The sequence below is a fragment of the Engystomops pustulosus genome, chromosome 6, assembly GCF_040894005.1.
Source record: "Engystomops pustulosus chromosome 6, aEngPut4.maternal, whole genome shotgun sequence".
In the NCBI taxonomy this organism is placed as follows: domain Eukaryota; kingdom Metazoa; phylum Chordata; class Amphibia; order Anura; family Leptodactylidae; genus Engystomops; species Engystomops pustulosus.
In genome coordinates, this window is record NC_092416.1 from 65,986,206 (window position 1) to 65,999,354 (window position 13,149).

Below are 13,149 nucleotides of genomic sequence, written 5' to 3' on the forward strand. Positions count from 1 at the left end.
CCCGGGTTGTTGCCCATTTCCAGGGACTGCCTCCAGAAGTTATCACCTGTACCATACCCTCTGCAAAATATTTTTATCTATATTTTCAGTTTTTTTTTTGTTTCAATCTTTTTATTGGTTTTGTAACAAGAGGGTTACAGAATAAAAACATATTCTTATTAGTACTCTGACAGAACATTATTCATTTGCTTATGCTCACGCAGGAGCTATATAATCATTTACATTCTATTCAGAGAATCCAGTATATTTTGGGTTAGGGGGGATGGGGATGTACCAAGGGAGGTAAGGTACAGGGGGAGGTTGCTATAAAGATTGCTTGAGTTATTGGGGAGGAAAATCTTCCCAGCAGATCGCTTCGTTGGATCACCATCTTCTAGGATCTCGTAAATGTCCTTAATTTGTGTTAACCATTTGTCCTAAGAAGAAAGGAGCGGGGGGGGGGGGGTGTTGGTTGTGTTGGGAGGGAGGGTGGAATTGGGATGTGGGTAGGGGTACTTCTTGGTTATTCCTTTGATCTGAAGCTATCAGAAATAACCATTTTAGCTTGTCCAGTTAAAAGTAACTTTGTATATAACTTGAATACAGTGAACATCTTAACCCCTTCCCGACATTTGACGTAATAGTACTGCATCGCGGGAGGTGCCGGCGAGGAACGGAGCCGGCGCCAGAAGCTGCAGGTGTCAGCTATATATTATAGCCGACACCTGCCTCTAACACCCGCGATCGGAGATTTCTCCGATCGCGGGTGTTAACCCCTGACACGCCGCGGTCGCGCTGACCGCGGCGTGCAAGGGGCATTTCAGAAGAATCGGACCCCCCCGCGGCGCTTACCGGGGGGGTCCGCTGCTCCGGTCGCAGCCCCGGGACTGCCGGTGCCCGGGGCTGCGCGATCCTCCTGCCGGGAGCCGGGTCCTGCCTTCTGACAGGACCCGGCTGTAACACACTGAGCATGCGCAGTGTAATACATCTGTATTACACTGTGTAATGTGAAGAAGAGCTTGAACAAGTGATCAGTGGATCACTTGTTCAAGCTAACCTGTAAAAGTTAATAAAAATGTTAAAAACACTACATAAAAACACTACATAATAAAAATAATTAATTAAATAAAGTTAGAGTCCCCTAAACACAAATATTCCCTATACACATGCAATAAAGTGAAAAAAAACACAAAATCGCCAAAAAACCCCACATATTTGGTATCGCCGCGTCCGTAACTATCCGTACAATAACTCAGAAACATTATTGGACCTGCTCGGTGAACGCCGTAAAAACAAAACCCGAAAAACACGCCAAAAATGTACATTTTTCATAAAATCTCTACACAAAAATGTTCTAAAAAGTGATCAAAAAAAGTTATGTGCGCAAAAATGGTACCACTGAAAAGAACAACTCAACACGTAAAAAATAAGCCCTAAACTAGCTCTGTCAACCAAAATATATTAAAGTTATGTCTCCGAAAAGATGGCGATGCAAAAACAAATGAGATTTCCTCTATATTAGTTTTTATCCAGTAAAATTGTAAAAATAAATGAAAAACTATATAAATGAGGTATCACCGTAATCGTAGTGACCTATAGAATGAAGATAATATAATATTTTTAGTGTACGGTGTACAACCCCCAAAAAATATGAAAAGAAAGTAAACCAAAATTGACAATTTTCTTTTCACCCATACATTCAAGAGTTAATAAAATCTCATCAATAAGCTAATGACCCACTAAAATGAAGTATTTGTAAAGTGCATCTCATGTCGCAGAAAATAAGCCCTTATATGTCCAAATTGCCAAAAAAATAAAGATTGTATAGCCAATAAAAATTGACAATGCATAATCTGCTCTGAATGGCGCAGCTCCCTTCGATGCCCTGGCGTGTGCCCATACAGCAGGTTACCACCACATATGGGGTATTATTATATACGGAAGAGATTGGGTATCAAATTTTGTGGAGCGTTTTGGTATTTTATCCACTGAGAATTTGTAAATTTTTTGAAAAACATATTAATTTAGCCAAAAAAATTTTACTTTCAAAATTGCATCCGATTTTGTTTTAACCCCTGTAAAACAATTAAAGGGTTAACAAACTTCATAAAAGTTGTTTCACGTACGTTGAGGGGCGTAGTTTCTATAATGGGGTAATTTATGGGGTTTACTTTTATTTAGGTCTCTCAAAGTCATTTGAAACCTGAGCAGGTCCCTCAATAGCAGGATTTTGCGTTTTTTATGAAAATGTGAAAAATCACACCTAATGTTCAAAGCCCCATAACATCCTACAAAAATAAGAGTATGCATAAAAAACCATGTCCACATAAATTAGACATTTAGTGAATGTTAGTTATTACGTTTTTTTGCGGTTATGACTATGTATGGAAAAAGTAGAACATTTTGAAGTTCAAAAATCAAAAATTTTTCCAAATTTTCACCAAATATCTGATTTTCTCATAAATAAATGCAAAACATACCACCAAAATTTTTCAAATAACCTGAAGTACGATGTGTCACGAGAAAACAATTTTAAAATCACTTGGATATGTTAAAGCGTTCCGAAGTTATAACCACTTATAGTGACACAGGGCAGATTTGAAAAAATGGGCCGTGTCAGGAAGGTGAAAAGTGGCTTCAGCGTTAAGGGGTTAAGATCCATCCATGAGTCTTTGGTTAGTCTGCGTATTGATTTCATCAGATTTCCTGCTTTTATCTGTGATTATATGTTCGAGGCAAGTACCTTCTTATTCTCTTGTTCTAGTATGGCCTATGATTGGGTTTATTGTTTCCTGAGGCAACGGCTTTATTTTGCATGTTATCTAAGTTTGTGTCTGTATTTTACCCAGGGTTCCCACAAGAGAGAATCTGTGGTGTGATCTATTTTCCCAGCTAACTAGTTCTTCCATCCTATAAATGCTATCTAACTTCTCCACCCATTCCGTTAAGGTAGGGGGGTTAGTTTGTAGCCATTTTGTTGGTATTACAAGTTTGGCGGCTTGGATTAGGTGCGTGGTAAGGTTTTTTTTATTTGGTACCCAAGTTTTGTGCGGCAACCATAATAGGACTGACTCGGGTGTTAGTGTTATTATCTTTCCCATTATTTGCGTGATTTGTTTTTCTACTTCTGACCAGTACGATCTAATGAGAGGACAGCCCCATAGAATGTGGCCAAGTGTTCCTTTCTCCTTCTTGCACCTCCAACAGCTTTCTGAATCAGTTAGCCCTTTTTGCTTCAGTTTGTCTGGTGTATTATACCACCTAGTGACAGTCTTATATGTATTTTCTTGTATCCTCACACATTTGGAGAATCCATGGGAATGTCTATGGATGGTCTTTATTTGTGAGTCTGTGAAAGTTGTATTGAGGTCTTTCTCCCAACCTAGGACATGTGCTGGTTTAGGGTACACATTTTTGTTTAGTATGTATTCATAGAAAATTGATATAGTACTTTTTGGGATTGTATCTTTTCTCAGCCATGATTCAAGCCACGTAGGATCTTTTAGAAGGGGGTTGTTCTTTTTCAGGGTCTCATGTGAGGATTTGAGTTCAGCTAAATGAATAAAAGTAATTCCTAACCCCTGTCCTACGACTTTCTCTTTTAATTCTTCATATGTTAGAGAGTGAAACTGTTTGAGGGGAGTCATGGTCAAGGTGTCCCACATGCTTGAAGTGTCTTCCCTTTTGGGATTGGTCCAATATGGAATCAGGCTGCTGGGCATCAATGGGGAAGGGGTATTTAGGATTTTCTTTTGTTTTCCTAGGGAGTTCACTGATTTGATCGTGCCTAAAGTAATAGGGTTTGTGCATTGGGATCTCGTATTGATGTCCCACAGTTTTGCCCTGTGTTTTTGTTCTAATGAGGCTAGTTCAATATCTGTGCTTAAATTAGAGAAGAACGGATTGTGTAATTGCGTCCATCTTTTAAGGTGAATCGCTTTTTGATATGTTTTAACGTCCGGTAGGCCAAAGCCCCCGTCTTGTTTTTTGAGTATTAGTCTATCATAAGCTACTCTCGCCTTAGTACCTCTCCATAAAAATTTGGAAAACAGTGTACGAATTTTAGAGAAAATAAATTTGGCAAGGCTATCGGGGTCATTTGCATCAAATAAAGTACTTTGGGCATTGTGAAAGCCTTAAGCAAATTCTTCCTGCCCATCCAGGAGACAAAAGGAATGGCGTATGAATCTAGGGTGGTTTGTATCTGATTTAGTAATGGGGCATAATTTTCTTTATAAAGTGTGTTTACATTTTTAGTTATTTGTATCCCTAAGTAGGTTATTTTTGATGTTTGCCAATGGAATGGTGTGGATTCCTTTAGTATTTTAATTACTGCTTCTGGTGTGGAAATGTTAAGTGCTTCTGATTTTCCAAAATTTATTTTAAAATTTGATATTTTGCCGAAATCTTGAAAAATTTCCATTACTTTTGGTACCGATTGGGACGGTTTTGTGAGCAAGAGTAACAGGTCATCAGCAAACGCTGCGTTTAGGTGAGTTGTTTTCCCTATTTTTAACCCGTGAATGTCTGGATGTTCTCTCAGGGTTTGTAACAGTGTCTCCATCACCAGTATAAAGAGTGTTGGAGAAAATGGGCAGCCTTGCCTGGTCCCGTTCCTTTTATTAAAAGATCTTGACAAGTTCCCATTCACTTTGATGCATGCCGAAGGGTTAGAGTACAATGACATCACGGCTTGGGTAAATTTCTGTGGGATACCGAATTTTTGACATGTTGCTATCATGTATTGCCATGATACCCTATCAAATGCCTTCTCGGCATCTGTGCCGAGAAGGACAAGGGGAAGCTTCCTGTTTGAGGCATAATGAATGGCGTGTATGACCCTAGTTGAATTGTGGTTTCCCTCTCTACCAGGGACAAATCCAGTTTGTTCTTTATTTATTAACTCGGGAAGATAAGGGCTCAGTCTTTTCGATAGTAATTTCGCCCATATCTTGATGTCCGAGTTTAATAGAGAAATCGGGCGGTAGCTACCGCAGTTTTCTGGATTCTTTCCTGGTTTGGGGAGGACCGTGATAGTTGCTGATAAAGCATGCTTTGGTAGCGGTACTCCTTCCATCATTGCATTACACCAGTCAGTTAGGTACGGTAATAAAGTTGTTGCGAATTTTTTATAGTATCCCGGGGGGAATCCGTCCGGGCCTGGACTTTTCTTTAGAGGTAGGGAGGATATTATTTCTTTAACTTCTTGTATAGTTATGGGTTTTGTAAGGTTCAATTGTGCCTCATCGTTTAGTGTTGGTAGCTTTATTTTTTCTAGAAAACTATCAGTCAGTTTTTGTTTGTTAAATGTTATTGTGTCTTTTCCTTTATCTAGGTTATATAATTCTTGGTAGAGCTCACGAAAGGCTTCTGCTATCTCATTAGTTTGGGTACATTTCTTACCTTTATGTGTCGTTAGTGAGTCTACAAATGCCTGTTCCCTCTCTTTTTTTATTAGGTATGACATTAACTTATTCCCCTTGTCACCGTGTGCATATTGTGTAAATTTTGCATATTGATATTTTCTCGCTGTTTATAGATTAAGGAGGTCCAATAATTCCTTTCTAAGATTTGTTAGTTCCTCCATATTTCTTCTGACACTAGAGCGTTTTGTCGCTGACTCTATTGCTAAAATGCGCGATAGTAGATTTTGTATCTTTGATTCTCTTTTCTTCTTATGCCATGCTCCTAGAGCCATCAGCTCACCCCTTATTGCAACTTTATGGGATTCCCACCTTATGGTTTGGGAAGTACCGTCGGGCCTGTTCTTTGCAAAATAGAAATTAAGTTTTTCCTCTATGTTTTTATCTTGATTGGGATTGTCTAGAAGCGCCTCATTGAGGCGCCACAGTGGGGGTTTATTTGCTAGGTCTGTTAATGATATAGTTATTGAAACCGGGGCATGATCCGATATTGTGCTTGGGCCAATTTCGGCAGTTTTGACAATATCAGGGTAGCTAATAGGTGTAAATATATAGTCTAGACGTTGGTACGTCTTATGTACTGCTGAGTAATGAGAGAAGTCTTTCCCTGTTGGGTGGATTAATCTCCAAGTGTCCAGCAGCCCTGCTTCATGTATCGCTTTTTGTACAATTCTCAGAGATTTTTGTGATTGGGAGGAGGTACCCATTGAACAGTCTACGAGAGGGTTTAGGGCAATATTAGTGTCTCCCCCAAAGATTTAGTATCCCTCTGCCAAGGTGTCAATTTGTCTTAGTGCGCTCCTCAGCCACAAAGCTTGGCCTGTATTTGGAGCATACATACAAACCAGAGTCACTGTTGTGTGTCCTATTTTCCCCTTGACTATGATTAGTCTTCCCTCTGAGTCTGACCATGTAAGGCTGTGTTTAAAAGGTACTGAGCGTGAGATTAAGATTCCCACTCCTCTTTTTGCTTTGTGGAAACTATTATAATATCTGTGAGTAAATCTACTTCGTGTGAATGGTGGTGTGCAGTTGTTCCTCAAATGGGTTTCCTGGAGAAAGCAGATGTAAGTTTTATCTTTATACAAGAGTTGGAGAAGTTGTGATCTCTTATTTTGCGAGTTTAGGCCTCTTACATTGTAGGTGGTTACCTTGATATCAGCCATTAGGATGTATGTGCAGGTATTGTGATGGTGCTGTGACGTACCTCGTACTCATGGATTTGTTGGATCTGAAAAGAGTGAATAAAAACAAACATTTCAAAAGATAACATTTAACATTGAGCATCTTCCTAATTCTACAGCTGAGCTTCCAGACCACTAACTAGGGTACTGGTTGCCCCTGTGAGCGTGGGTGTTTGCTCTGTGTTATAACTGTGGGGTTGTATTGACAGTTATATCCCCAAATGAGGGGATCTAATTTGTTACGGGGGGTGTAGGTAGAGTAGTGTTCCTGACTGGAGTGACACAAGTTTGCTACATATGCATCGTGTATTTTAAAGTGTAGAAAACTCTCCCGATGGGGTTTGTAGTGTTTATGACCTTGGTTAAGTATTGAAGTGTGTAAATGCAGAAAAATACTTATAACAAAACACTTTCTTTACAACTGCGGATAGTGTAAGGAGTCTCTCAGATTTTCTTAAACTCTCTTCTTCATCTTTGGTGATTTAAATTTACGAGGCATCTCCCATTTTTCAACTGCAGGTAGTGCTGATAGGTCTAAATGTTGCTCCGTAACCGGCAACCATGAGGATACATCAAGTGGAGCAATTTCGAGGATGTCCCAGGCTTTAGTGAGATCCCCCGGTGTTTTGAGTGCATCTTCTACCATTCTTCGTGAAAGTTATCCCAAATGGAAAAAGCCATCTGAAGAGGATTCCCTGCTCTCTCAAGGTGGTCATTAATGGACGCAGGAGCTTTCTTTTGTACAGTGTGGAAGGTGCTAGATCTTGGAAAAAGGAAATTCTGCGACCCTCTTCTTCTATTTCTCTTTTTTCCCTTGCAGCCTTTAGTATGGCTGCTGTGTCTCTGTAGCTCAGCAAACCACATATGACATCTCTTGGTGGTTCATCTTTAGATGGCATGGGGCGCAGTGCTCTATGTACTCATTCAATGATAATGGCTTGTGCTTTATCTTCTGAGAGTAATATAGCAAATAAAGATCTGACCTTTTCCTCTAGCTTATCATGTAAGACAGATTCATCCAGTCCTTTTATTCTAATATTTTTCCTCCTGCTCCTGTTCTCTTGATCTTCTATTAGTAGGAGTGCGTTATTCAGGCCATCTGCCTGTGTAGACATAGTGTGTACCAGCGCCGAGCTGTGATCAATAATGGCGGCTTGTGAGGATTCGAGTGCCTCCACTCTCTGCCTCGTGGCGCGGACCTCCGCATGTATCGCGGTAAGTTCCTTCATGATAGGGGCTAGTGCCTGTGAAAGTACCTTCTTCATGAAGGATCTTGATAGTGGGGCAGGATCTGAAGATTCCGTCTGGTCCTCTTGCTCTGTTAAGCTTTCAAGATCTGAGTCATCGGGTACATCAGACTCTGGCTGCGGGCACGGCGCCATCTTGGAGCTTCGGTCTTGCGGAGATTGCAGCCTTTTTCTTAGAAATTTATCGATATCTCCTTGCCCTCTCCTCGATCTCGGTGTGCCCCAGTTCTCAGTGGATTTCTCCTTGTTATTTTTCCCCATCGTAGGTGAGTTTAGCTGCGAAATTTCCTTGTAGCAGGGCTTGTGTCTCGGGAGCTCAGCAGCAAGCGTCCACCATGCAGCGCAGTCAGGCTCCGCCCCCTATATTTTCAGTTTTAGCATTAGATATGCCGTTTTTGCATTAATTATGGAATTATTTGCTCAACATATAAGACTTTGATCATATACCTGTCACAAGCTTTCATAATACTAAACACTGATTATCATCCAGTAGGTTATAAAATATCCTTTCAAGAATTACCTCTTTTTTATGTTGATTCTTGCCCGTTTATATGTTAATTAATCAAAATTATATTTTGCCTGAGATGAGCCATTTTCAAAGGTTGAATGGACATATCTTCCATTCCGATATTATTTTATGCCAGGCCTGATGAAGAGACCTTATCAGTCTCAAAAGATTTCAATCATCATCATCATCATCCTTTTTAGCCAATAAAAGGCCTTCTTTTATGTATCCCACCAATTTTTGCCTTCCTTTTTCTTTCCATAATCTCAATCATTTAGTTTCTGTCACTACTGTGTGTGGAAGAGGCCAACAAGCACAATATAATGATTTCATTGCACCTGTGATTTTAGAGATGCTCAGAGCAGAAAGCATAAGGAGGGGAGCCCTACTGCCCCAGAATATGGAAAGGTTAGTATCTAATTTTTTTTCCAACTGCAATTTGGTGGATTATAAAAAGGGGGGAATAAATTATTGGGGATTTTTACATAAAGGGAGGAAGTAATGTGGCGGCTAGACAAAGAGAGGAATATGGTGTGTGTGCGGTGCTGTGTTGACAAAAATGTCAACAGGGAGAGTCAATACATAAAAATGTTTGCTATGGTGCTGAATTATTTCTAATTATAGTGTTTCCACACACCTTGCTATATGAACGAACCCCATTATGCCTCCCTATTTATAAGCCCCCAACCTTAAGCCCCTTCCATTTTTTGGTATTTGGCCCCTTTCTGTAGAACTTCATCCTCATGTCTGTCACACTTCAGGAGGGAAAATATGTGGAAGTCTTTTTGGGAAGAGTCCGTGGACCCAGTGGACCACCATGGGAGGTGATGGAGCTAGCCGCAACCCGGAACCAGAGTTTAAGTGGCACCTGGTCTTCACCAGAGCCTGCCGCAAAGCGAAATGGACTTGCTGCGGTGGGGTGCCTCCAGGTCCTATTTAGTTCTCTGGAGGGAACTAAGAAGCTGGAAACTCATCAGGCCAAGAGGTGGTGAAGCCATGAAAGAAGAAACTTGTCGCAGCACTTCCATAAAATCGTAATCTTTATTCCAGTAGAATTAAAAACATGATGTGGTAGGTAGGCAAGGTATGTAGGTAGGTATGTGGAAGGTATTCTACTGGAATAAAGATTACGATTTTATGGAAGTGCTGCGACAAGTTTCTTCTTTCATGACTTCATGCTACATCTGCGGTCCCAGCAGACATCGCCATTGCACTCCTGGTGTGCTGGATTCACACATGTAACTTCACCCCCCAGTGTCTGGATTTACCGAGACCTCCAAAAAGGGTGAGCCGCACGTACTTTTTCTTTCAAGTTATTGCTAAGCAAGAATGACAGCCTGGTCTCCAACTCAGGATCTCACCGGTCTTCCAGTTGAGGACCGGAGCATGGAGTTGCAGCCATGAAAGACCTAGAAGAAGAGACGATGTGGATCATGGCAGAGCATAAAAAACCAGAGCCAGTTCAGAAAGGACCTGACAATCCACGGAAGACAAGGATAGTGGAATCTTGAGTGGAACCACCGGAATGTGATGCTGGGAGACCAGGGCCGCATTCTCAAAATTCCCCATAGAACTAAAGTCCAGGAATGCTGAAACTTGCACAGGAGAGTGAGCACCGACATCTAGGAGCACATGAACCGACAGACATGGAGACACAGCATTGACACAGCAGAGATAGCACATAAAGGAACACTGGTGATGCTAGCACAGACTGAAGATTCCGCTGGACAGGAACCCTGAAGGCACAGCAGGACACGAACCCTGGAAGGCACAGCAGGTAACAGGAATGGTAGCAACACGGAGGATCTCTGGAAACACAGGAACAGAGAGGAACACTAGAAACACAGGGAACACTGTAGGGCTTTCTCTTAGCAGGAAATAATGTTGAAAATCCGTTGGGGAGTGAAGGGAGGTGCCGGATTATAAGGGCGAGCCGGATTAGCCAGCGTGTTAAAGTGTGAAAGAGACGGCGCGCGCGCCAAGGAGCGGGAGCATGCAGCCTGTTCGGGAAGGAGGTGCACAGACAGGAGCGTGGAGAGATGAGTCCGGGTGGGTTATATCATTTCTCCATTTTAAAGATTAAGATATTAGGAAACTAATATTTGGACAAGAAGGGCAGGGCCCTATTACCTCTGGATTAGATGTCCCCCATGTTTTGGCAGGGCAGCAGGACACTCGTGGGTTTTAAGGTTTTTTTTAGGTTTTCTATTTTTCCTCCAAGCCTCTGGATTTGTTAGCACATCCTTTGTAATTCTCCTAGTTCTTTATTTATTTATTCTCAAAGACAAAATGAACCTTGCACAATCAGTGTAATGATCTTGTTAATACCAACACACAAACATATAGATATATAACACGAAGAAAAAGCATATGTCATAAGGCTAAGCAATAGATTATAAAGTTTATTGAATAGATAGAAAAAAACACAACACAGACAATGATAAAAACAATTAAAATGTACCAAAGTACCTCAAAGTGCACATGTTGATTCATCTGAGTACAAAAAGCAACAAAACACCTCCTATTTAGGTCAAATCTGACCCTCCCCATCCCATAGTGGTTTGTATGATAGCATATATATCCACAAAGTGGAAACAACCGCTAGAGTATATGGGAGTGCACTGTCAAACAAAAACACCAATAAGAGATCTGCAACTAAGTATTGGTAAGACCTGAAATGGTAAGGAAAAACAATTGCACAATAAGTATCCTTAATATAAGTTACACGTCAGGTAGCGGCAAGCAGGATCAGATAATCACAGCATCAACTCAGGGTGGTGAAGATAAAAGAGGTGTGGGACACCCCACGCATTACATCTCCGATTGGAGACTTCCTCAGGGGTAGAAGTGTCCCCTATAGTGCCTGGCTCCCCTTAAATACTCCCCACTGCACTCACCATTGGGTACACTGAACGGAACACCTGTTGTCCGTACACAAGGTGCCATGCGGATGCTGGTCCAAGGACTGTAAGTGACAAGCACTGGAAATGACAAGTGCTGGTTCCAAGCATAGCTTAGGTATATGGTTACCTAGCAACAAAGTTACTGCTTACGATACTTCCTATTAGGTATGTACGCATTAGCGCAAGCCTGCTGAATAAGCTCAAAAGTGTTCTTGAATTCATATATAGCAAACAACATAAGATGTGTGACAAAGTAATGCCAATGACCCCCTGTATAGGCAATATATACCGAAGGAGATATATGATATCAAAAAGGGTAAACCTATAAATATCATTGATAAATTGTTGTGTTCATGCAGAATATATATATATATATATATATATATATATATATATATATATGTATATATAAATATAGGCGCAATAAGTACTATCTATCAAAAGTACTCATGTATAGTGCATCAATAAGAGTGCAAACCAAGAAATAATGCAAAATATGGTTCCAACCACAATATAAAGAATCAAAAAGTTTATGTCCCAAATGGTGAATGATAGATAAGGAGCATCAAGGGCAGCCAGGAAAGGTATAAGGAGCTAAGGATGATGATCAACATTCGTTGTCCATGTGGAAGATAGTAAGTACGGTAATAATAAAAAAAAAATCAAAGAAATATATCTGAGTCAATTCACACGTAATCAACTAAAGTCACTGAGGTACTCTTGAACCTGGCAACATCTGCAAGTTGTTCTCTACACATATTGTTCTTCAAATACTATTGCGGAGAACACCGTTCTGCACACGTGTCTCCGGAACAGATCGCAGATGTTCGCGAACATCTGCAATCTGTTCTGCAGTGTTCTTTCACTGTGTTCTTTCAGTGAAAACATCTGCACTGAACAGTGCTTGTTCAATTTGTAATTTTACTGAAAAATGCTCGGGTCTCTCATTGATTTCAATGGGGCTCATTAATCGAAACGAGCACTCGAGCATTGGGAAATGTTCGGCTCGAGTAACGAGCACCCGAGCATTTTTGTGCTCGCTCATCTCTAATCCTGACACATGTGAATGATTTCTGTCAAATTTGGCTTCTAAGATGCAAACATCCCTCTTTCCTTATAGTGTGCGCCCATACAACATTTTATATGCACATGTTGGGTACTTCTACACTCTGGAGAAATAGGTTTACACATTTTTGGGGGATGTTACATTTTTTATCCCTTGTGGCTATAAGAAATTAGGGGCGAAAATGACCTTTAAAGGAAAATGTTTATCTTTTTCCTTTTTAGGGCCTAATTAAATCAAACACTTTACGGGCAAATACACATATTACACCTTGCTAAATTCTCCAAGGGGTGTACTTTCCTAAATGGTGTCACTTGTTGGGGTTCTCCTCTGTTTTGTACCACTAGGGCTCTCCAAATGGATCCTGACACATGTCTGTGTCTGTCAAATTTGGCAGCCCTACTGTGTACCCATACAACATTTTATATGCACATGTGAGGCAATTCTAAACTCAGGAGAAATAGTTTTACACATGTTTACAGGTTGTTTCATATATTATCCCTTACAGCTTACAAAAATCAGGGGTAAAGCTGACTTTTTGGGAACATTTTCATCTTTTTCTTTTAAGGGGCCTAATTGAATCAAACACCGGTAGAGGAAAATACACAAATTACCTCTTGCTAAATTTTCCAAGAAGTGTTCTTTACAGAATGGTGACACTTGTTGGGGTTCCCCTCTGTTTTGGTACCACTAGGGCTCTCCAAATGCATACTAACACATGTAAAGGATTTCTGTCAAATTTGGCTTCCAAAAGGCAAACTTCCTTCTTTCCCTTTTCAGCCCTACTGTGCACCCACATATCATTTTATATGCACAAGTAGGACAATTCTATGCTAGGAGAAATT